The following is a 26,095-nucleotide window of genomic DNA, read 5'->3' as shown; positions in this document are numbered from 1 at the left end:
CAAAAAGCTACTTAAAATCTGAAATGTATTTCTTCACTGCCTCACTGCTTTAGATTATTTCCTCTTAAAAACAACAACGATCTTCAGACCAAGGAAAATGTTGAAGGTGGCAGAATCTCTCCAAGTCCCAAATATCCATCATAAAACTGCACTTTTGGGTCCTACCAAGTCAAGAGCAGCTTAATTGCCTGCAATTGCAATTCCAGCCACTGCAAATCATATACAGCTCTCCCACGAAAGCATTAAAGAGCTAAGACTTAATTAGCATCCCTGATTAAATAGCAATTCATACAGCCATTATATCTTCCAGCTAGGGAGCGCAGTTCTCCAAAGAAGCAGCGAAGGAAAAGACAAACACACACATATACCTCCTCCCCTCAATCCAAAAACCACCCGCTTTCTTCAAACTTTATCATGGCAAATGTTCATTATTTATTATGGAAAGGCCACCGCCAGACACACTTTGAACACTCCTAGGCAAAGTTTCCATTTATAAGCTCGACCTGTCAGAGATTACAGACCCCAATAGAAATCACGGTAATTACAACAACATAAAGCAGTTCAGATAGCGCAGCACCAATATTAAGCATGAAAAGACTCTCCCAGGCAGTCATATTTCAGCAGCCTGCAGTACTGAGGGAGGAAGAGGGGGCAAAAAAATACCCGACAAACCACCACAACAGAAAAACCCTACGTCGTTGATAAAAGTCCAAAGAATGAGCATTTCTGAAACTCAGCTTATCTCCTGTTCTTCCCTTCTTCCACTTCATGCTTCTGAAACACATCAAGTAGGAGACTAACTCTTTCTTGGGACATCTGGGATCTCAACTCTTCACCCCCCCCTTGCTGTTTCGGAATCCTCAAGTGATGAAAAAAAGTGAGCAAGAGCAATACTGAGGGAACTGGGGGGGTTTAGTCTGGAGAAGAGGAGGGTGAGGGGAGACCTCATCGCCCTCTACAACTACCTGAAAGGAGGGTGCAGAGAGCTGGGGATGAGTCTCTTTAACCAAGTAATGAGTGATAGGACAAGAGGGAATGGCCTCAAGTTGTGCCAGGGAAGGTTTAGACTGGATATTAGGAAGCATTTCTTTACAGAACGGGTAGTCAGGCGTTGGAATAGGCTGCCCAGGGAGGTGGTGGAGTCCCCATCCCTGGAGGTGTTTAAGAGTCGGGTTGACATAGCGCTGAGGGATCTGGTGTAGTTGGGAACTGTCAATGTTAGGCTAATGGTTGGACTGGATGATCTTCAAGGTCTTTTCCAACCTAGACAATTCTGTGATTCTGTAATACTGAGAGGCTGAGTATATATCCATACAGACATCCTCTCCATGTTTGAATAGGACAACCATGGCAGCAGCCAGAGATTACTATATGCTGTAGTAAGTAAGAGCTGGTGTTTTGTGGTTTACGAAATCCTTTAGTTTCTGAATTTCTAGCACCTGCATATAGTTATTCAACTATTGGTTCTGTTTAAAAGGTGCTAGCTTGTCCCTGTTTCTTGGTGGATTTGGGAAGACCTCCAGACAAAGGGGAGCAGCATCTGAGTGTGGTAGTAGATAACGCAACAGAAACAACGACTTATCTCCAGACAGCTCAGACACTGGCCATGCTCTCCCCAGGCTGGAAGGATCATGTCAGCCCCTTGTGAAGCCTTAGAACATGCTCGTTTTATGATGCCATGGCAACATGGGAAAAATTTACAAGCAATGATGAGACAACAACAACAGTAAAGAATTATGGAAAGGGAATAAGAGTAATTTAAGAGTACACATGCAATGACTATCAAAGAAGAATGGTATTTTAACAGGATTAGAAGTATACAGGTGCTAGAATTAGCAAGATGGATCCTCTACTATAGCACAAACTATCAGTTTTCAAATCCTGAAGATAGATGATTTTTGACTTTTAATGATAAGGCACAGGGTCAAGAACTGATTTATAAGTGAAGTCCTGGATACTACCCTAACTTCTCTTGGGGTGCACACTGAGATTTTAGAAGCTTATCTCTTAGACAGTGGAGAATTACACTGCAGCAATATTCTTTCACTCATCCAAACTGGAAATCTTAGATAAGTGAAATAAGTCTGTGACGAGGATAAATACACTGTCACATGACAAGACTCCAGTAAATTAGCTAGACAGACAGAACAATGACAGATGGGATATAAGAGAAGAGTGAGTTACTGTATTTAGTGTTTGAAATGTCATTTGAATACTGTTCACTGCTAATGTGCCTTCTGGGGTTTGAAAGTCCCGTTCCATTGGCCTTCAGAATGCCAGAGGTCAAATTTACATATGAAAATCTGAACAGTCTTTCATATTTGAGCATTCCCTACCTAATGATAAAAAACACTTTATTCTTGACTAAACTTTCTGGAAGAGATCTGTTCTTTGCAGCATAGGTTAAACAGTCCATCCCTTATACAGTACACACACTCCTGGGCTGCTTCTAGCATTCCTCATTTCTGCCTCTTATCTCATTTCACACTCTTTTCTTTACAGAGATCTTGCAGTAGCATACATTCCTGTAGAACGGAAGGAAACTCCTTTTTCCATCACAATCTTCTCTTACAGTTGCCACCTACTAAATATTATATAGGTATTTGATATCCACATTCAAAGTATTGCTTGCTCCATAATGCTCAACAGCCTCACAAGTATAGTTTGTCTTTGTCTATCCTTCCTCTAGCTTAGTCAATGCCACTGGTTCCATCTGAGAAATTGGACGACCAAGATTTTTCGATGAAGGCCTTCACAGTCCCAAAGAACTCATGGCTATCATTAAGCACGCAAAATAACTTGCAGATGAGTCTGAAGAAGTTTCAGTTATTTGCACTGTAATACATGACTGCTCAGTTGAAGAAAAAAGCTTGGAACAACATATGGTAGCAATTACCTATATCGTTCTGTAACCAATACTTTTTCTTTTCAGATACAATTTATCTGTACTGCTTGGCAGCTCAACTGTCTCTCTCCCTTCTCTTGAGGAATACTACCACATGTAGACGCTGTCTATACACTAGGCAAATTATTTCTGCAACCATATTCTTCACAATAAGCCTATCCTTGTGTCCCATCCAAAAGCTAAGTGTCATAATTTGTGACTGTGAAAGATGCCTTGGCACTTTTGGAAAAGTAAATCCAGAGTCTTGGCAAAGTTTCAGCTTTGGTAATTGGATTCTGCCTATCTGTAGTTCTTTTCTAACAAACAGCTGATGAATTCTACCCCAGATGTGACTGGTAGTGTACCCCAGGTTCCAGGAAGCTGTTAAATCAAAGAACAAACTTAATAATGAGCAACATAATTATAAACTTTATTTCTCATGTATCTGCTCTACAGGTATTTTTATGCTCTTTTTCAGCTCCCAGAACCCCATCACAACAATAGCTGGACTCAATAGAAATCACAGGAGTAAATCTCTGAGGACACTTGCTCTTTGAAATGCTGGTGAGAAACCCAGAGAGAATACCAATGGCACATTAACGCTCATTTCCATCAGCCTGCAGCAGCAACTTCATGGCGTTTAGTTACCTCCCATTTAAAAGTTTCCAACCCTTAGCTGCACAGAAAGTCCCACAGCCACAGGGGTAATAGTGCCAAATACTAGATTCTGACAAACAAATCTAAAGGGAAGCAAAAGTCCTATGTATTTTGAAATTATGAATTTGGCATCATTTCCCTTTGCACTGTTTTTATAAGGTGCATTGTCATATTTAAGAGCAAAAGTAAAACAAAAAAAAAATTATTTGCAAAAGCCAATTACAAACCAGCCTGCTCTAGGGGAAAAAAAAAAAAAAAAAAAAAAAAAAAAGAAAAAACCCCCCAAAAAACTGACGTACATGAAAACTGCTATAAAAAAGCCCCCCAGATGACATAAACCCTTTCTATCCTTGGGTTATGTCTCAGGGTCCATCAAACAATTTGGAAATTAGTACAACATGCCATGAAAAGCTCTTCTTTAAAAATAGAAAAACAGACAGCAGTATTATGAGGTACCACATTTACTGTATGCCAATGGAACATCCTTGCTCAGTTTATCAATTTCCAAAAAAGCCCCAAACACGAGAATTTTGTAGTGGCAGCTCTGCAAGCTCACCCGAGATGTGAAAGGGAAGAGGTGTTCTGAATAGCTCATCACTTGTCACCACCCCCCAGGCTGAACACTTGTCATAGTGTCAGGTATTGCCAGGTACTTGGCAATTTGTTGCCTAGGAGAGTGCTGGATGTTCAATAGTCCTCCTGAACTAATTTTTCTTACTTTTTGAAAATGATTTTCTAGGCCATCTAGCTGGGAATGTCACCTTCCAAATGAGAAGCAAATAACTGCTGCCTTCTCAAGCTCTAAGTGAACACAGCTTTCTGTAGTACAGTATTACCGTTCTTTTTTATTAAATATATACAGCAGTGATGGCATAGAAAAATATGGTATTTTTTCATAACTTAAATCAATAGTTGATGAGAATTACATATTTTCTCTCTCTAAATCTAGTTCTGCACTTTTTTTTTTTTTTTTACTGAAATGATTAAGATTTGCTTTAAACTAGTGAGATTTAAGCACATGCTTGAAATTAAGGTAACACCCAAGAAGTTTAACATAGCTGAATCAGGGGCATATACAAGGCAAAGTTGCTCTGGCCAGTAAGACTGAGTGTCAGTAGATGTGGGCTGAATGGTCATCTCCGCTAAGTGTCTCCTAAGACAGGTTAGAGATACCATGATGTCCCTCAGTCTTATTTCCTTTTTGTTATTAGCTATCTGACTGCAGCAATCAAAAAGCTGAGTACTTGAGCAAGACCCCATTGAAAAAAATAAAAGGTAAGTATGGTCCTTCACCCTCCCCCACAGTTTTTCTCTTCGCAGCTATATTACTTATGTGGTATAGCTGAAAATAATATTAGCTGGGGGCTGTTCTGTATTGTTTGTTTTACTCAGGTCTGCATACAAATTGCTTAACCATTCTGTTGTTCATAAGCAAGTCAATAGCTCCGCTTCTTCTCTCAAATTTCTATGCTGTGGTGATATCAGGAGGAAAGTGTTCATGAAATCAGAGGCATGGTTCCAAGAGAGACCTGCAAGGGAGGAGATGGTTTCATTTATTGGGGAGGGCTAAACATCCTTTTTTTGCCTCACTACAAATGCTTCAATTAAAAAAAAAAAGTGGAGATCGTGAAGACCGGTTCAAGGTTTCACAGCAATTAAGTGGGAAAACCCTAGTAAGCACTTCACTTTTCTGGTTTCTGTGACTAAGAAAACTAACAGAAATATTCAAAAGATGATCTCACTTCAATGAATAAAACAAAGAGATAATATTCAGTATGAACATTTCTGAAAAAAATGCTGAGCCTAATGCCAGACCGCTGACCAGGGACACACCCCACATTACAGAGTTCCTGGATAATAGCTACAGGCATAGGGAATACAGCAGAAAAATCCCTTCCACTCCCTCCACTGGCCCTGGTACCTGGGTGGTAAGAGAAGGACAAGAAGTAAATGGCAGAACATCTTCTTACCTGCCACAGAGAACCCAAGGAGCTCTTCACTCACAAAAGGCTGTTACAACTTTGTGACCAAACCACCACTCTACCCCCTGAACAATGAGTTTGTAGAACCCGGTATTGATGGGGTTTTTTAAATTACTTTTCTATTTACTGTTCAAAGGTAACTACACAGACAATTTTCCAGTGACTCTTGTTCATCTACTGAGACAGAAGCAAAGCTGTTTGCATTTTACCATAGCAGCACTTGGCTTTAGGAAGGTTCCCTAACCCCTCTGTTTCTAGATTTCAAACTGGGAACACTGTGGTCCTACAGAGTCGCAGTATTTCTAAAAGGAGCTAAAACTGTCCCTCAGGCTTCACTGCTGCAAGTGCATTCATCTGTCCATCTTGCGAGCCCTTCCTCTCACACCAAGAGCTTGACTGAAACTCCAGAAGTTTGGAAGTAAAATACTGTTTCCGCTATACAGGCCTCAAAAGTCTCAACTGAAGGAAGACAATATTGGTCTCACAATTCTTGCAGCCTCAAAAATGGGAGGCTGAAGAAACAGAAGCTCTTTTTGAGAATACAGTATTAACCTTGGAAGGCAAAGCATTCAAAAGACTAAGAACTGTCCCAAAACAAATACTGACCTATATAATATAATATAATAGGCTTTGTTTACTGAGGCATGAGCAGATACTACTTCACTGATTTAAGTGAATAGGCTCAGCGCCAAAGCTATCAATGGAATTATATCTGCTCATGCTGCTGGGAAGTTCTGCTCTTTGCACAGCATTCAGTGAGGTGTAAAATGAGGACTTAATGTTACTTGCTTGGACTCATTTCAAAAGCAATTGCTGCACCTGTTCATACCAACACACACACACAGAGTAAGTTCTTTTATTTTTCCCAGAACCCAATACCATAAAACCTGGATTGAAATAATAAAGCTCTGATTTATATTCCTACACATTTCTTTATTCTTTATTTTTTCTAAAATAATTTCTAAAATGCATCCATTTTCCTAAAATAAAAAAAAAAAAACCAAACCAAAAGTAATCTGGTTCTGCCTATTAGACAATAAGCGATTCCTTGCATCTTTTCTCCACAAGAAAGGAAATCTTTCTGTATTGCACAATACTGAATATAAGCAACATACCCTGTCTCATCTGAAGCCATATCTTTCAGGTGTTAACCAGGGAATGAGGACTCCTAAAGAAGAGTGCACAGAAGTTAATTGTATACCCCTTTGGGAATAATAAAATAATAAGTGGCAAAACAAGTCAGATTTCTTCACAGACAAATATTAGTTCTTATCTGCACAGCACAGACAGAGTGAAATGTTCTTGCCTCTGATTTAGCTCTAAGCCAATCTAAGGCAGTCGTAATGGACTTACTCCACATATAATGCCAGACTGCAGGGATTGTGCGAATGGAGGGCTCCGTTCTGTCAAGCAGTGAATATCCTCAGCTTCCCCTGGGAGCTCATGTTACTTTGAAGGAAAAGGGCATTTGGCTAAATGGAGCAAGTTTTAACAAGCCTAAACAAACAGCACACCATGCTATAAAGTTATTGCAGTAAGGAGAGAAATATTAACCCCCCTATAGCTATAAAAATGAGCTTTCAACAACCAACTTGGAAGAAGCAGAGAAAGTGAGCAACCCGAGTGACATGCATGCAATATCTTGATTTGTTAAAAATTTGTTATAAGCCATTCAAATGTGGACAAATAACAAAACCAACTCACACAGTGCACATGCATGGACCTGATGACCTCCAGAGGTTCTTCCTAATCTAAATTTCCTATGATTGTGTACCATGCATTTTCATGATGTCCACCACATCTCTAAAGGTGGCACACTGCTCGGACATCCTGCGAGAAGAAAGAAGTGTCAGGTCCATGGACTGCAACTTCTCTTCCTTAATTGTTTATGCTAACAGAGCTGCTGTGGATAAAGCTTTCCATCCATTTTTTTAAATAGAGAAAATAAACTCCAAATATTGTTTCCTACTTGTGTAAACGTTCACTGAAGTGCCTCCAACCAGCAGAGGACAGGCTACATCAAGATATCACCAGTTTTAGGCTTCCATCATTCCTATCTTCAAACCTTATGACCTTTTACATGGCTACCTGTTAAAAGGGACACACCAGCATGTGTATCAAACAGTCATAACAACCTTGTGGGATAACTATGTTCAGGGCAAAGCTAGTACATTGTTTAAGAAGGCAAAATTTTTACTTGCTTGTCACACTTTAGAAGGGCCAATGCTACTTTGTACATTTTTATAGGCTGTTCTGTTTTTTCAGGTTTGTTCAGAAAAAGAAAGCTTGTACAATGGCTGACAGCAAGTCATCACTCACCTCAACAAAAGGGGAAACTGAGGCAAGTTGGTATGTCTTATGCTATGGAAGCATTTGGGGGGTATCAAGTGGTACAATTAAAAAAAAAAAAAAACAGAAAACAGAGACTAATAGATAAGAAAAAATTACTATGGTAGCTTTTTTTAAACAATATATGATGTTTCCAATTCATTCCCAACATCTGCAATGGGAATGTCAAAGACTAATATGTCATTGAGAGCGCTGATAGAAGATCACCACTGGATTATATTAAATAGGGTGGCTGAACTTTTCAAAGGAGCCAAAAATACGTACGTGTGCATTTCAGTGGGATTAAGGTGTCTATCTTTCTTAGACTTCTAAGAAAAAGAAAAAGCAAAAAGTACCCCAAATGATTAATGTCTACTTTGGTTCTGAAATACTAGATTTAATTATGTTTTGGTCTAATGGCTGGCACAGACTAGCAAAGGAAAGATGTAGATGAGAGCAGGAAAAGGATTACATCTGCCAATCATATCCATAAATAGCACTACCATTTTTAAGATCCATTGGACCAAATCTTGAAGCCTTTTATTAGCAAAAAAATTCCCATTAACTGAGAATGTTCCAAACAAGACAGCACACTATACCTTGCATAATTCAGCTGCTGAATACAAACTACCATTTCTAACTCTCCCAGTATTCAATTTTTATTATGCATAACATACTCCAGTGCATACAACAGCTCTTTTTAGGGCTTATCACTGCAAGATGACAAAGTGTCAGCTTTAAACTACCCTTGAAGATTTCCCCCTCCCTGTAAAGATGCCAATCTGAGATTCCACAAGCAAAGGCATGTTCCTGTTCTATCACATGTCAGCAGCTATAAACAACAGCCTGAAGGGTGCTTCCCCCACCCCCCCGCCGCCTCCTGTAAACAAAGGAAGTCTTTATTCCCATAGTAGTAGATCTTCCACGAAAGCTGTGAATCTTGACTGCTACATGGCAGAGATAACTCATGCTCCTGCTAAATAAAGATGCCTAGAAACAAACCATGATGTTGGAGACATTTATTTGCAAGACAGTTTAGACATCCTCAAACACAACTCATTCAATGGTGTATCACGCATTTCAGATTCCTGTCCACATCCAACCAGTGATGGAATTTCACCTCTGATTTTAAGAAAGCTGTGATCATTATTCAAATGAAATATAAAGCCTTGTTCTAAATTGAATGCAGATTATTTTAGTTCGCTGTTCTAGAAGTGGAAATATTTTGTGGAAGCAACAGTAACATTAGGTAGCTGGGACTGAATTAATCCTATAAAAAAAATAAATGGAAGCAGAATTCTTGTGATAGCCATCCTCCAGACAGAACAATAACCAATTCAGATTTCCTGGTGAAAATAAGGACCCTCCCCTGCAATACGTTACAGCAGCCCAGCTGCGATCCAGTCAAAATTTTATGCTCTTCATAACCATGTCTAAATGCACAGAACTGCATTGTCCACTGCTGTAAGTGTATCAAGGTCAGTGGAGCTATGGCTTTCTGCAAAGATCCCTGAATTTTCTCATTTACACTTCCAACCTCTCTTCCAGCTCCCTGATTTCCACTACAAGAGCTTCCTGCTGGAAAAACAACACTCATTTCTAGCGGCTGTGAGTAAATCCTCCATCTTGAAAGTAGGAACATCATAGAGAAAAACTGCTGTACAACATTCATAACTAGGACTACAGAATAAATCTCATTACAAACACTAGCAGAAGATAAACAACTACAGAATTACTTCACTCAAACACAGCAAATGCCTTTAAAAAAAATAAATAAACAAAGCAGTGTGGTCTCAAGTAGCCCAGCCCAGTAGAAAAGACAAGTGAATGTAACAATCTACAGATAGGCTCACAGTGTGTTTCACATAGAAACCATATCAGCATAATCATTGATAATATAAGTATAGTAGAATGTACGGTACCCACACAAACGCTCTTACACCAGCCATTCGCTGTTGAAGTACATGAATACAGCATTGATGGATAAAACTGTCTGGAGACAGCCATACACTCCGCTTTCAGGCACAAGGTAGGCTGACACACATGCCAGATGCTAAGTGTAATAATCACTTGTGTTCCTCATTCTGACTCAATGTTAAGTTCTTAAACAACAATTCTTAGGGGTTTTGTTGTTTGCCTTTTTTTTTTTTTTTTTCCAAATGGCTACAGCATTCCTCAGAATTTTTTGCTTGCTTACGCTCCTAATCCAGAGGCTAGCAAGAAACAGTGACAAGTCTGAGGTACTGCAGTTTGAGCTTGTTACCTGCTGCTATTCAAAGCTCTTCAGCTGCAAACTCTTCTTGCGGACCCAACTTCAAGGGACCCAGTGCCAAATCTCACACCTGCTGGAGAGAGCTGGGTTACTTAGAGCAGACCTGCTTGCTACTATTCAGCCAAAAAAGTTGCAGACCCAGTGGGATAAATGGTGGATGAAGGACAAAAAACACCCACAGTTATGTTCCTTGGCCATTCTTTGATCCTAAAGGGTCCAAGCAGGAGCAACCACTCTTGCAGCACCAAGTAGCAATCATTTCAGCTCTGCTTCTGACCCCGTTGCCAAAAGTCTCCTCTGTGCAGCGAAGCAAGCAGGGAGTTGGGCCTTGATAGTTTTCATCTGCTTTCCAAACAGGACACCAGAGGGTAATGCTAGACTCTTTTAATTGTGGCCATTCCTTTGTAGTGTTAATTATTTGCATGTCTTTCTATCCACAAGGGAAGTACAACTGATATATCTTTGTGCAATTACAGCTGCTTTTCCTCATTCTGTGCTTCAACAATAGGAGCGCATTTGCTAACGGCTTAGCTATCCTCAATCTGCACACCTTTGACACCCCCTAAGAACAAAACTGCCCATAAATCTGCACACTTTTTTTGTTTGCTTTACTATATGTTTATCAGCGTTACCCATCATCAATGTGATTTTTAGATTGTCTGCATGGAGCGAGGAAGCAGCTAATCTTGACTGTAAATACATGAATGTGATTAATCCCTATGTGGCAAAAAGCAAACTGCAATAGCTTTTGAGTCAGCCTGAATACAATGCATTTCAAGACAACATCTATATAGCCTTTAAAGAAGGAAGATTATTCCCCTGCCCCTCCATCTCACCTCTAACATCAGTACATCTATAAATGAAAAGAATTAACCTAGAGCCACAGTACACATAGCTTTTAACTAGCAGGTACATGGACATTCAAATATTTAGCTGCCATATCTTAGGTACCTCTCAGCAATTCTTTTCTTTAACCACTTGAAGCAAAATAAGCAGCTTTACCCTTGCAATGCAATTCTGTTGCAATTTTCTACAACTTCAAAAATAGTGGCAAAAGGAGAATATAGTGGCCTCATGAAAGACAACCAGTATCTTACAGGATTCACTCAAAGCATTTGTTCCTCAGAAATAAAATAGCTTTTGTGTTACTCAGAAGACAAGGCAGCAAGTTCTTATATAAAGAACAAAGGAACAAACTAAATAGGGTTGCCTTTCTAATACTGTCAGTGCTGCCATAGACATGATCTGCAAATAATAATGTGTGGGTTTTTTTAAGTAGACTTTAACAAATTTCCTGGACAATTTTTTTTAAGTTTTTCAAAGGTCCATCTAAGCATTTCCCAAGCCCATATTTGTCCATTACTAAATCGCTTTAGCAGAGATACAGATACTCTTCTAAAATAAAAACCATTCTTTGACAATTTTAATTTAAATGTTCCCTACCATGAAGATTTTACCCTCATAAACTACCCATTTATTTTTGTGTAATCTGCATAAAGACAGACAGAAATGGAATATAATGCTGAAGCTCAATTTTCAATATAAAAAGTATAAAGCTATAATAAGTAAATTCCACCAGTCACAGTTCAACTGCCTTTTGTGGAAGGAATTATACTGCGACAAATCAAAACGTTCCATGGCCTCTCCAAATTGCTTTTGAATGTTGTCCTTGAGCACCTCCAATTCTTTATTATTTATATCAAACCCAACTTCCATTAAGACTACACCAGTAGTATGTCATCAGTCTGTAAAACTGTCAAGTCCCTTGGAGACCCTTGGCAACCGCTTTTGTAAATCTAGTGCCTCCTTGGAAACTCTCGTTGTGTAAAATCAAAATCATCCTTACGCTCAGTGGAAATTGATATACTTGGAGTAGCTGAATGCAAATGTGGGAAAATAATCTTCCTCACAGTCCTCCGAGTGTCACTGTGAAGCAGAACCATCAATCTCCTTTTTCAGCCAGCTATGAAGATGAAATTCTACCACATGTATCTATGCACCATCAGGTATTGCTGCTTCCTCTTGAAGGCTTAAAGGCTGCTATGAGCACTGGAAAAGGGAGTTCTGAGTTAGAAACCATAGACAGTATCCATTTGCTTGTATTCAAAAAAACAGCAAAACCCTTCCTCTGCTCCTTAGGGGACCTAGATGCCAGGGCCAGATTCACAACCAGTAAAAATTACTGTTGATCCATTCAGGTCACTGACCTTTCCAAGGTAAGCATTTAGCTCATTTTCCTGATTTTTTTTTTCAGAAATATTCATCTTTATTCCTTTCTCAACAATAAATAAAACAATAATGGAACATTATAATAAATAATATAATAATTGCACAATAATGGAACATGATCATATTCAATCCAGCATCCATCTTACATGCCAGAGATTTTGTGGGTTTTGGGGTTTTTGGCAGGATAGGGGAGGGGGCAGCAGCTGCATTTTGTATCAGACCTGCACTCCTAAAAATCTATTCAGCTACAGGGTGTTAACTGTTACTTTATAATCACTCAATTCCTACAGCTTTAGTCCAGTAAACAAGGTAGATGTACACTAGATGCTACACAAGACCTCAGCAATCAGCAGCAGCTTTCAGATTCAGTGGAGTTCAACCTAGAAAAGTCACCTAAGGAATAACACAAAAGTTGACACATTTGTTAACCTAGGTGGTTTTCTATCAAGCGACAGAAGCATATTTCCTTTCACATGTGCTTTATCTAGCCCCTCAAACTCTACTTTGTTCAGAAAAAATGTGGGTTGAAAAGATATCATACTATAAACTCAGTCCCTGCCTTTATCAAATTCAGCACCATTTTGACATTGGAAATTCCTGGGGGCAATGCAATAGACTTAGACATCAACACCATAAACCACCAGAAGGAGTAAGCATGCTCACTGGCATTCTTCACGGGCACTTTGAGGCAGGCTGCTGTATGTATTTACAGACATTCACACATGGGCCCATACTTAAAAGCATTTCTTTAACATCAGGACAGTACCAGATAGTCGAAGGACAAACTAGTGACAATCAATAACTGTGCCACTACTGCATGTTCATTCAGAACCATGTTACCACCTTGTTATGGTGACAAGCCATTTCCAGCCGAGTGCACACAGCATAGACCAAAACAAAAGTTAGAACTGACATTCAGTTCCAGTCAGTTCACTTTTATCCTAACTGAAGCACTTTTTAATCCAAGTAATCATCTTAAACATCATTGAATGACAGCAGGAGCACAACTGACAGTAGGAAAAGATAAAAACTGTAGAGATCATACACATAGATACACAAACACACAGTGTGATGTGTATTTATATGTGTACATACACACACATATGCAAACCTAACCAGCTAATCCCTAGACACCTGGCAGAAGGTCCCAGTCTCTGTTTACATGGCAGCAGCACACGAAGTGACCACAGGGTGTGAGAGGCACTACTCAAACCGGGCGCAGCAGGAAGGGCTTAGCCAAACTGGTGGATGACTGACACCACTGGAGTCGGGTTTCACTCAGGGAAGAGTCTTACTAATACCTAAAGTGATGTCTCATGTCCAAGTTCACCAATTAGTTCACTTAACTAAATTCAACATGTGATTTGATTCAAAAAAGTCCAAGGATTTTCGCCCATGAATTATTACACAATCCCAGAAAATCTTAGAAGGTTACAAAAGAAATGACTAATTAATGGTTTTAATTAAACATATCAGAGTGCACTAGTCCCATACTATGTTTAGGTTGTCTAAAATGTAACTGTCTATACATTACAAAGCAGGCATCTTGGTTATAAACAGGCATCTTAGGTGATACCTCAGTTTGTCTTGGCTGTACAATAGAACTCCAGAAGAACTCAGAATCACAGAATCCGCTAGGTTAGAAAAGACCTTGAAGATCATCCAGCCCAACCATTAACCTAACATTGACAGTTCCCAACTCCACCATATCCCTCAGCGCTGTGTCAACCCGACTCTTCAACCCCTCCAGGGATGGGGACTCCACCCCTGCCCTGGGCAGCCCATTCCAACGCCCAACAACCCCTTCTGCAAAGAAATCCTTCCTAACAGCCAGTCTAACTCCAAAGAAGCTGATCCTGTACAACCAGTTTTTTGAACTGGCAATAAAATTAGGTACTCTGCTGGGATGTGGTGGTAGGATCTAAAACCAGGAATAGTAGCCAAGAAAAAACTGAAATGGGAGTTAAGAAGAAACTGACTGGTTATCTGAGCACATTTGAGATGACCTGTACTGATGAACAAAGTCACACAACCCTGTAAATGATGCCCAGAGGGCACAACAGCCTAGCAGTTCTAAATACGTCCTCTCAGACACATTTCTGACAAATGATACCTCACATATATTTTAAGTTACCCATCTCTCCCTCAAGATAAGAATCTTATTAGAGCAGACCCAGAAAACCTCACTGAATCACAGTTCCTAAAGTTCTGATGTCTTTAAGGTGGATTCAGACAACACACAGATTCAGTGTGAGGTAGGTATGAAACAATATATGTCATCTCCAAAAACCTTGCAAGATCAATAATTATACAGTATTTTCTCTAACAGGAGGTTTTCTGGGGATTAAAAAAAAGATAAAAAACAAAAAAGCGGAGACCTTTCAATAAGTCTCAGCATATTTTTTGTTGTTGTTTGTTTGTTTTATTTTTTTTAACTAGCTGCCAGAAGTTTGTGTTCTGACACAAACTCCTCATAGCTAAAAATTTGGGAAAGCAGATCCGAGAACAAAATTAAAGGGTATGTATCCCCACATATAACTTGGGAGGAGGGGAGTGGCAGGTTTGATACAGTAACATTAGCACTGGGGAAATTACAACTTTTACCATTAGAGAGAGGACAAGTGGCCAATTGCCAGCAATCCTGCTCAAGACAACTAAGAGTTTCTGGCATCACCCATCCCAGGGGGGTAACATGAGAAGGACAGTTTTAATTTGCATTATCTCATCTGCACGATCATCCTGAGCAGTAGTGGATCCAGCTGTCTTTCACTGGGGAACGAACGTGGCCTAGAGATCTCATCTGAGTAAAGGAAGTGGAATCCCAAAACAGAATATGGGTCTCTGTTGAGATCACACGCCAGGGCTTACCTGCAGCAAAGCAGCACTTCGCTAAGTAAACCACTGACAGACCTTTGCTGGCCTATGCCAGTGAGGATCTGGGACAATTACTAGAGCTTCTCCGCTATTATTCCAGGACCCAGAAAACTTAGACTGCACAATTATAGCAAAACCAGTCCTACTTCATTCATTTTTATGCAAGACTGCTGCCAATTTTAGCAGCCCACTAGTACTATGTTAACCTGGTAGACGCTGCCCCTCTGAAAAGGTGTGATTTTCATACATTCAAAGAAAAAAAGAAGCTCCAATCTCGCCCACACAGAATTCCTCCAAATTAAAACCTGCATGTTTTACCTTCCCCCAGCTTGGTGAAATGACCAATACTGCACTCATTCTCTTGGCTGTCAATGAGCGTGATATTTCTTAATCACAATATTTTGCACAGCTATGCCACTAATTAGATTCGTCCTCGACAAGCTGGAACAAAAATGAAATTTTCAGTGGCACACCAACAAGAGCAATGAAGAGGTACGCTGGGGAACTGTGACACTGTGCAGACATCCACGTGACAAGTCACCATAGGAAACATCATATAGGTGATGGTTCGGTTTCCTAAGGCCTTCTATTGTCACTTTTAACAACAGGGAATCAACCATACTGCCTCAGTTCCAATACTTCATTAACTCTGATTTAACACCACAGTTAGGACACTGTCAACTCAACAAGGAAAGGCTGTGAACCTAACAATACTCTCAAGTAGTTCTGACCCCTTCTGACCCACATGCAAAAGTCAACTTTTTTCAAATTGGCAAAAATCTCTCTGGATTTAGTCCAGCTGACAAGCTTCTCTCACTTGCTAGGTGGAACACACGGTACAAAGCACAAAATTCATACGGAATTCAAGAAATCTTGCAATCAATATGCAGCACAGATCTCTGCACTACAGCAGTTACATTATCTTGTGTGGCACATGCACTGTTCCCATGGCAACCAGCATCCTTCATCCAACTCCATTATTACGGCTATTTGAGGCTTTCAGAATCTCTGGTGTCCAAGCCATGGCTCAGAGCTACTTTGTGCTAATAAGCCTCAAGAATAGATATAAGAAGAAAAGAAGAAAATACAGCAAACTCTGTTTTGCTAATCTACAAGCAACATGGAAAGCAGGAAGTGGCATGGGAAATACAATTCAGTCAGCTAAGGGGAAGCGACACTTATATAACCGTCTTCATTAAGTGAGATGAACATAGTGCAAATTCACTATAGCCGTTTAATTTCAGAAAAATTAACAGTCAGCTCATTAAGTTTATTGACAAAGAATGGCTTTGTAACAGGTATCAGGAAACAAAAGTCCTACTGTATATCTATTGCAATATTATCACTGGTATAAAATACATCTTTATTTTTAAAAAAGGACTGAGTTTGTAAGTATCTGCAGAACAGTTCAAGAGAATAATTTGATTTTGACCTTTTTGTGATGCCCAATATTAAAGTTTTAAAGGGCTACTATCAAAATCTATAATCTTTATAGTATAATCTATATTTGGTTTACATAAATTGTCCCTAGATACTTTAAGTAAGCTTTCTCTATCAATAACACCACTTTTTTTTTTTTTTTTTTTTTTAACATTTAAGCATTTCCACATCAAAGCATTACAGCAGCCTCATTATGCTTTGCACAGCTTAATACAAAGTTTCTCTTAGTCACCAACCAGGGAATTTCAGTCAGAAAATAAATAACCTAATTTATTAAAGCGACCCTTGACAAATCATCCCTAAGTTGCTAGCTAGAGGTTTCATCCCTGTGAAATACACATGGGTCAGTAGGAACAGAAGCGCTTTGAAGTTGGAGGGTTTGAAGGCTCTTAAAAAGAAATGTTAAAATAAATAAAGAAGGCACTACACTAGAAAATGCCCTTGCCATTGACAAAGGGGACTGACAGGCTGCTGAATCCAGCTGATCTTTAGGTACACTTAAGCTTAATTGTGGTCAGCACCTGTTCAGAAAGAACAGCAATTCTTTTAACTGTCTTGAAGACCATCTATCCTCAGCTATGCAGGCTGCATTCACACAATCACAGAATCGTCTAGGTTGGAAGAGACCTTGAAGATCATCCAGTCCAACCATCAACCCAACAGTGACAGTTCCCAACTACACCGGATCCCTCAGCACTAAGTCAACTCTACTCTTAAACACCTCCAGGGATGGGGACTCCACCACCTCCCTGGGCAGCCTATTCCAACGCCTAACAACTCGTTTTGTAAAGAAATGCTTCCTAATATCTAATCTAAACCTTCCCTGGTCCAGCTTGAGGCCATTCCCTCTTGTCCTATCGCTTGTTACTTGGTTAAAGAGGCTCACCCCCAGCTCTCTGCACCCTCCTTTCAGGTAGGTGGACGTGGACGTGGTCAGTGTCTTCTGTGTTCACAAGCTTGCATGTTGGCCAGATCTTGAACAATTAAAATGATTGCAAAATACGTTTCTGCAAAAATAAAAAACCCAAAGGGTTTCTTGAAGAGTAACAATTTGTAGAGGGCGATGAGCTCTCCCCTCAGCCTCCTCTTCTCCAGACTAAACAACCCCAGTTCCCTCAGCTCCTCCACTTACGACATGTGCTCAGTGTCAGGTCAGGTGTATCCGTTGCTGTTGAAGCTAAGTAAGGTCAAAAGTAAGGTCAGCCTTCAGAACAGACCTGCCAGGGAGATGAGTGAAACCAGCTGGTGCCCCTCTCTCAACGCCCTGTCCATGCACGGAGCATCCAGGCAGCAAGATCAACAAAGTTTCACATGGCCTCTCTGAACAGCTGAGACGGCAGGTCTCAGGAAGCTCGCTGAAGCAGGAGGCTTTCTCCCTCCCACTGCTGCCACACTCCAGCTCCAAAGCAAACTCTGCGCCCCAAACTAGCACCCAGGATGGGCCCTTTCAGGCTGGAGAGCCGTAGTTCACCGAGAGTGACTGACATTACGCTTGGGAGTATGATTTTCAAGCATAAGTGATAAATATTTAAATATTAGGTTCTGCAGAAAATAAGAGAAAAAAAAACTTCTACTACTGGTAAGTGAAAATATTAAGCATTGTGGAAAAGTAAGACATTACTTGTTCACGGCTGCCATCACCATTATGTGTACATGGTGCTGTTTGCAACCTGAAAGCCTCGTGACCTGCTTGTGCCCTCACCTCGCTGTTCCTGCAGCTAGCGGGTACAACCCATTGTTTTATCAACTCTGTGCCTGATACCAGTCTCCAGGCTGATGCTGCCTGTCCAAATAGGTGAACTCATTTCAGGAAAGTGAAAAAAGCGTGATTACCATCTGAGAATGTAACTTCCATAAGGTTTAAGAATCTTTACATTTGAGGCTGGAGGCATATTGCTATTCTGCTCGTGTTTGACAGCTAGTGAAATAAATGGAATTAAATTCAAGTCATTTGTGCCACTTAAGCCCACAAAGAAGCTTAACATATTTAATCATATGGCTTTCTGCTATTAAATAGCTTGCAAGAGGAAAAGGCATGGAATTTTCCATCTATGCCTTCCCTTTGGAACCTGCATAAAAAGTTTGCACAACTCTAATTTTCTTGCTCATGAGATCGAAAAACTCCATCTTCAGAGAGAAGATATGGAGCGATGATCCAGGAATGCTTAAACCGCTCTGCCTTTATTTGTGCTTCAACCCGGGGATGGTTGCTTACTTCCAGTCCAAATGCAGGTTCTGCGTCACCCTCCTGTACGTGGCCAGCAAGGGATACAAAGATGGGACTGCTAGGTGAAGCAAACCAGCAGATGCAGCTGAGGAAAATGACATTGTGTTACCCTGAAACCCATCTGCTAGTCTAGAGAGGATCCATCACACAAGAGCAGCAAGATCCTTGAGGAATGATATTTTTTCAGAAATGTTAAAACCCTGTTCAAATAATCCCAGTTAATTTTAATTTCGGAAGGTTAGATAGTCCTCAGAATTTTCTCTAATTGCATATTCCTCAGAATAGACTCCTCTGGTTGCTCTGTAATCAAATCATAATTAAAGCATCTGTGTCATTTTATCTATCCCTTCCTGCTATTTGTGGCATTTACAGAAGGCAATAAAGATGCAGCATGCAAAATTTCCAGCATCAAGGCTCATCATCAGAGCAATAATAGGGATTTGTGCTAGTGTGACTGTCTGAGTGTCTCCTTAGGCTTTCATTAGCCTTTAAAAACAATCGAGGAAGAGAAGAATACTAAACAGTGCCCCCCTTGTTGTATCCACAACTGGAGGCCATGTTTTATTCCTGTGATACTTGTTTTTAAAACAGCTGCCTCATTTCATCTCAGCTTCACTGAGAAAACGGTCACACACTGGGGAAACAATTGTTGTAGCCTGAAATTAAGAGGTATAGTAACATCACCTTGATAGAGAAAAATTTCTCTTTGAGCACTGTATCTGTTGTCAGACTGAGTCTCCAGTACATTTCAGCCAGGAAAAAGCAAACAAACAAAAAACGAACAACAAGCAAACCGATTCCCCGAAGCTATATCGCAGAACCCCCAAACTAATTCTAGGGTTCATAATGGTGAAGAGTTGGTGGTATGTGCCCTTTGTCTTCAAGGGCATATTGTAAGTCACATTTCAGAAGAAAGGTGAGTGCACAAACTGTGCAAACTCTCCCCTCCCATCCAACACCCCCTACTCAGAAGCGAGGAAAACACTGAGCAAACTTCTCTGGGAAAGCAGTTTGCATCTTGAGCTTAGTTTTATGCATTCCATTTCAGAGGGAGGAAAAAGTAAAATAAAAATAAAAATCAGCACTTCTTGCACAAGCAGAATTCAAGATGAAACTGGGACAATTTACCTATGTATTTTTAGTTTATATTGAAAGTAATACATCGGTAACTGAAAGCATGTATTTTTTCAAAAGAAAATTTTGTGATGTATTTATTCACCACTGATGCGACTGTTTCTTCCTTTCTTCTGCCCTAGATTTTAGTCTTGTTACACGATTTTGTAAAGTTAAGGAATGAGCCTCAACTGTGTAGGCATTGCTTGATAAGCATATGAATACAACTGGTATCAAAAGTACTGATTTTTCACTGTATGCTTTTCATTATTATATCATTCTAATTAAACTTTAAAAGAATTGTTATTTTGCACAGAAAATATTCAATTTACACAATGATTCTTCTAAGATAGTGCTTCAGACTAAAATCAGCATTAAGTTTGCTAACAAGATATCACATCTTTTAAAATATGAAGATCAAAACAATAAAAATCAAAATTTTTCAGCTTAACAAATCACTAAATTCTTCTTAAATAACTTCTATCTTTTTGGATGTTGTGTTCTTTCAGAAATAATTTTGAGTGGAAAAGTGATTTTGGAACAACTGATACCTAAATATCCTTAATTTAAATCTTAAATAGCCTTTTCATATCTAACAGATAATGCCAGCTAGCAGCATGTAAAGCTCACATCAGGATTTGATTTTATTTCTTTTAGGGTTTTTCGGTTGTTGTTGGGGTTTCCTGTGGGTTTTTTGGGGTTGTTTTGGTTTTTTTTAAACAGACAATCAGTGGCACATTGAAATTCCTACAGAGTAAAACAAACACAGGACTTCTGAGACACCAAAGTGATGACTCGGAGCACTGCATCAATTACAGCTGCACTCAAAGGACTGGTACCTGTTACACCTTGTGGGTTGCCCGAAACCCACAGGGTTCTTTGGTAACAGAGCTGTCATTAACCCCATACAAAGCAGAATTATTGTTCAAAGAGTGGCATTTTCTGCACATTTAAGACTGATCAGAGTAGCAACACGGAAATATCAGAATGTTATGTAAATGGTTTGGGTCTGCTTCCCTGGGGAAAAGCCAAGCATGACCTCTCAAGCTGATGTTGTTCCTACTACACTAGTGCAACCGACAGCAGCATTTAGTCCTTGGTTTGCAGATTACATCAGCTCTATTGTGGACGTGGTCAGTGTCTTCTGTGTTCACAAGCTTGCATGTTGGCCAGATCTTGAACAATTAAAATTATTGCAAAATACATTTCTGCAAAAATAAAAAACCCAAAGGGTTTCTTGAAGAGTAACAATTTGTTGTTCATGTTACACTGCGTGACCTTCCTTCTTCAGATTCCTTTGTAACGGAAAGGAGGGTAGAGTACATATACAAAACTATGTTTTTAAATTATTTTACTTCCTAGTATATGAGGGACCAAATCCTGTCTGCATTCTGTAAATAGCACTCTTTATGCAGCTGGCAGATTTTTTTTTTTTAACCAGTAAAGAAGATCCAGGAATAGATGAATTTACTTATCAGGTTACCTTCCAATCTGACTGAACAAAACACATTTCAAATATCCAACCGCCGGTGTTGCCCTTATAAAAGGCTCACACAAGTGGCCTGAGAAAGTCTCAGATTTTACAGATATTATTTTCCACTTAAAAATCTAAATTAAAAAAAGTAAATCCAATAATCCACTTGGTATTTCATTCTATTCTCACACAGAGCTTATGACAAAAGCATAAATTGTGGCCGAAACGCTGGCTATCCTCACACTGACAGTCAAAGGACAGAAGCAGCAGAACAAAATATCTCAGTTGCTGGAAGTTCTGAAGCATATCAGTTGTGGGGGTTTTTTTTAAGCCAAATACCAGATAATTCACTCGTGATCTGGACACAGCTTAATCTTGCAGTAGATAACAAAAATCTAAAGATGCCATTTCTTATTGCTAGTCGTACAACAAAAGACTTCGTTGCCTTGTCCGTTGTTTTACTGAGCCACTGCAACAACTGACCTTGTCTTTTAAGGGAGATCTGTCACGACTGTAAAAGTGTTCACTGTCTTTCTCTATTTGGCCACGTCTGCGCTGTCATCGCCTGTTCAAAATGGTCAGGACTGCAGCATCAACCTTCCATTACAAGCATTCAGAAAGGCACTGAGGTGCACTGCTTTCTGCATTTTATGTAACCAAATGTGTCACCATATTAAAAGCACAACCATGCAAATGTCACAGATGACCACCTAACATGCAGCTGAACGGCACAGATATATCCCCAAGTCCAAATTCATTTTTCGTTTCCAACATTCAAGGCAAGCATGAGTTAGAAGAAATCATGGTAAGTAGAAAATCCTAAGATAACTTGAAAAGAAATTGTCACCAAGGATTCTCTTCAGAGATAATATTTTTTCCAAATCACTTGTTCGTAGTTGAGTCATCCCAGAAAGCATCTAAAGCTTGTGGAAATTTGTCACTGCATATAGGATGATGAGTGCAGCATTCTTACAGATTATTTAGAAATTTCCTTTTTGCATCTGTAGCTTGGATTGCACTTACACGGTGAATAGATTCAAGTACACAGTCAAAAACATCTTCCCCCACCACCTTCCCACTTGTTCCCAGCCCTCATGTTCAATTACTACTCTGTTATACTTAATAGAGCCATCAACGCCGCGGTACTTTAGCAGGAACAGAAGCATCACATCAGCAGTCAGTATCTTCAGTAAATACATTAACCACCAACTAGTCCATGCTAACAAGTCATTGTTTACTTTTGAAACGCATTTTAGCAACCCACGGTATTCATGAATCAAATGAGACTGGTGTGTGCAGCCTCTAAATGTTAAAGCAGACTCAGCTTTTAACTTTACCAAACGAAATTACATGTTCAATAAAGCAGACGTGAAAATCGCTTCATTTCTCCCTTTTCCACATGCATATGAAATAGTAAGATTTACACACATAAAATACACACAGCCCTGTCTAGAAAATTTCAAATTCGGTGGGTATGAAGAAATTCATGATCACAAAACAACTATTTATCATGAAAGCAAGTGTCTAAAAATTTATGCAGACCCATGCTCATATGAACACACAGATGATAAAAATAACTGTAAAAAATAGCAGTGCATGCCGATTACCACCACCAAATGACATCATTTGTACCTTTAACCTCAGAAGAAACAAAACCCATAGATTTCTTACACGTTCTATAAACTCTAAAGATTTAGAACTCTCTTACAAGGAGTTCCCTATGATGCTAGGGTTGATATTAAAATGCTTCAAACTTACCCATGGTTAAATTATGCTACCTACTCCTAAAAAAACCAAAACCAAAGCGGAGCTGTTAATTCTCTAACACAGTAATAACATGGCAATTTCTGACAGATTTCATCCATCTACCATTAAGACTGAAATTTATTTTGGCAACTGAAGGAAGATATCAGCTTACGTTTTCTCCCTTCCCCCGCCCCATCTAAAGTATTTAGATTCACACACATTAAGTGACTTGATCCTCAACAGTGCTGAAGTTCCACATACCCAATTAAAGTCAATTTGAACAGCTCAAGCTGAGTGTCTTTGAAATTCAAGTCACTTTCACACCTGCATGCGAATTTAATAACTCCAAGTTTTAAATCACTGCACTTCATATCTAGATCTCCACATTTAAAACATGAGCTGCCAAGCTTCTCAGATGTTGAAGAGACCAGGATCAGCCACTGTCCCTTTAATGTTCCACCTCATCTCCAAAAGGAAAGTCTTTTTACTAGAGCTCAGTGTGATTCACTGGAATTTGCCAGGCAGGTCAGGAAATCCCCTGAAGCAGAGGAAGAATATTAAAGAGATGGGACATGTATATCAAATCTCATTACTGTTCTCTTATGAGAATCAATCAGGTGAAAGGACATGATGATGTCATTATGACATCATTTACTTTGGGATTAGAAATTCATAGCTACTTAGCAACCAAAGCTGTCCAATACTGAATTAAGAGATCCAGTGGAAGATGTTATCATCTGACCCATTTACTGCAAGATAAATATTTGTCAATTCTTGTTTGGAGACTTTATAAGTCATACAATAACTTAAGCACCCCGTTGTTTCAAGTACAGAATATTAGAAATAAAACATTCCCTCTGAACCTTTATTATTAATATCCATTTTTTTACCCTGTAACAGCTAAATATGCACATTCCCTCACAGTCATCTTCCTTTTCACCTTCTTATAGATCTAAACCCTAAAAATGCAAATGGAAAAAGCTTGTGCTAAACAGACTTCATTATTTTAAAGAACTACAATCTGTCAGAAACTCGTATAGTCAAGGGAGACTAGTCTAACTGCATAAGAATGCAAGCTTAGAAAGCACGTTTATTTCAATAAACTAAGTTGAAAATATCCAGCCGATGAGCTCCAGTATCTGTCAGAAATTCCAACCAAAGTAAAAAAATAAAAAGCTTTGTGCATGAAAAAAGAATTGGTCACGCTACTTCTGTGGCTATTTCTGGGACCTGAAAAGGGTTTGATGCCCGGAATCTATGCCTGACCTGATTTTCTTTAAAGTTCACTCATCTCTGTTGAAAATTCAGTTCTAAAGCAACTGAGCAAAGATAATACATGAAGAGAAATCATAACTGAGTCTTTAAATCCGTTAACAAGCTAGAAACAGAGCACTGGACTGACACTTCGTGATTTCAAATCCACGCTCTGCTACGGACTATCAGAGCGCTAGAACACACTTAATATTAAACCAAAGAAAATAAACCACTCCACCTTCTGGAAATAACTTTTATGAGGATGAGGCTGTTCAGGGTCTCCAGGGGAGCGAGAGCTCCGCGGGCCGAGGAGCGCCCCGCAGCCGCGCAGCCCTGCGCAGCGCACGCGGGGGCTCAGCGCATCTCAGCGGCGACCGCCCGTGCTTGTGAAACACGCGGGGTGTCACCGCCAACCCCCGCGCCACCGGACCCGCCACCGGACCCGCCACCGGCGCGACGGCAACAGGCGGCCGCCCGCGGCCGCCTCCCGGGCGATTTACCTCAGCGGCTCCGGCGCCCCCGCGGGGCCACCCCCCCCCCGCCCCGGCTCCCCACCGCGCTCGGGGGAGACGCCGCCGGCGCCGCCTCAGCCTTCCTCGCCCGAGGGCGGCCGCAGCAGCGCTCCCGGCCGGCCGGGGCAGGGCGCGGGCACCGGCCGGGTCTCCCCGCGGGGCAACCAGCGCCGCCCGCCTCGCCTCAGGGTGCCGCGGCGCGGGCGCACGGCGAAGGACTGAAGTTGGCGCTGGAACGCGCGCACCTACCTGCCGCCGCGGCGGGGGAGAAGGAGAGAGGAGAGCTGCTGCTGCTGCCGCTGCCGCCGCCGCCCGGCCCGAGCCACCGGCGCTGCCTCCCCGAGCGATAGTAAATGTTCATTTAAAGCTCGGCGCCCGCCGCTCCGCCGCGCCCTCCCCACGCAGCGGGGGCCGCGCAGCAGCGAGGCCGGGCGCGCCGCCCCGCCCCGCCCCCAGCCCGCCCCTCAGCGGCGGGGCCGCCCGGCCCCGGCCCCCCCCGGCCCCCCCGGGACCCCCAGGAGCCTCGGCCCCGGCCGCCCCTCAGGCCCGGCCTGGCCTGGCCTGGCCGCCATCGCTCTGCCTGGAGGCGGCACCGCGCCGCGCTCCCCCTTTTCCCCTCATCCTTCTCCAGGCAGAGCCGTGCCGGGGAGCAGCTCCCTGGAGCAGGCGGGCGATCGCCCGTTCCCCTCGGCCCCGAAGTTGCACAAAGTTAAGAACGGCAAGTCCGGGGAGCTGCTAGAAAAACTCTGTTTCCTGACCGAGTTTGAGTGTGTGTGTGTGTGTTTCCAAGCGGAAAGTCCTTGACAACGGGAAAACTTAGAACTGTGTTTTCAAAGTGCTGAAACGAAGATAGATTTCCAAACTTCCTCAAAAATGTCAAAGTGTAGGAAAAGAAATGGTCAGAATCGCCCTGGGATTCTTCCCAGTTTGACATTTCCTCAGTGTAAGATTCCCAGTCAGAAATCCCCACCGTCTCCCTCTCAAGGGCACGTTCCCCAGCAGAGGCAGGAGCGGGGTGAGCCCACCCGAATGAACACCTGCTAGAGGGTTTTTCAAGGTAAACTGGTTTCTCTCGCAGCAGCATCAAAGTAGCCATCGCTGTA

At 41.0% G+C, this 26,095-nt stretch overlaps 1 protein-coding gene across 4 annotated transcripts in view; it reads right to left on the bottom strand.

Annotated features, from left to right (window-relative positions):
• Positions 1-25,416, bottom strand: part of SLC6A1 (solute carrier family 6 member 1) — a 64,097-nt gene extending 38,681 nt beyond the window's left edge. The window contains exon 1 of one of the 4 annotated variants that reach the window (XM_074836613.1): positions 25,242-25,416. The gene's annotated coding sequence lies outside the window, so the exon portion shown is untranslated. Of the gene's footprint in view, positions 1-7,227; positions 7,250-23,487; positions 23,616-25,241 lie in introns of those variants that run through there. The other 3 variants (XM_074836614.1, XM_074836616.1, XM_074836615.1) reach the window with 3 other exon arrangements.
• Between the last annotated feature and the right edge of the window lie 679 nt (positions 25,417-26,095).

This window comes from Strix aluco, chromosome 11 (assembly GCF_031877795.1).
Source record: "Strix aluco isolate bStrAlu1 chromosome 11, bStrAlu1.hap1, whole genome shotgun sequence".
Lineage (NCBI taxonomy): Eukaryota > Metazoa > Chordata > Aves > Strigiformes > Strigidae > Strix > Strix aluco.
Note: the sequence above shows the minus strand (reverse complement) of the source record. Positions and strands in the feature narration are given on the sequence as shown.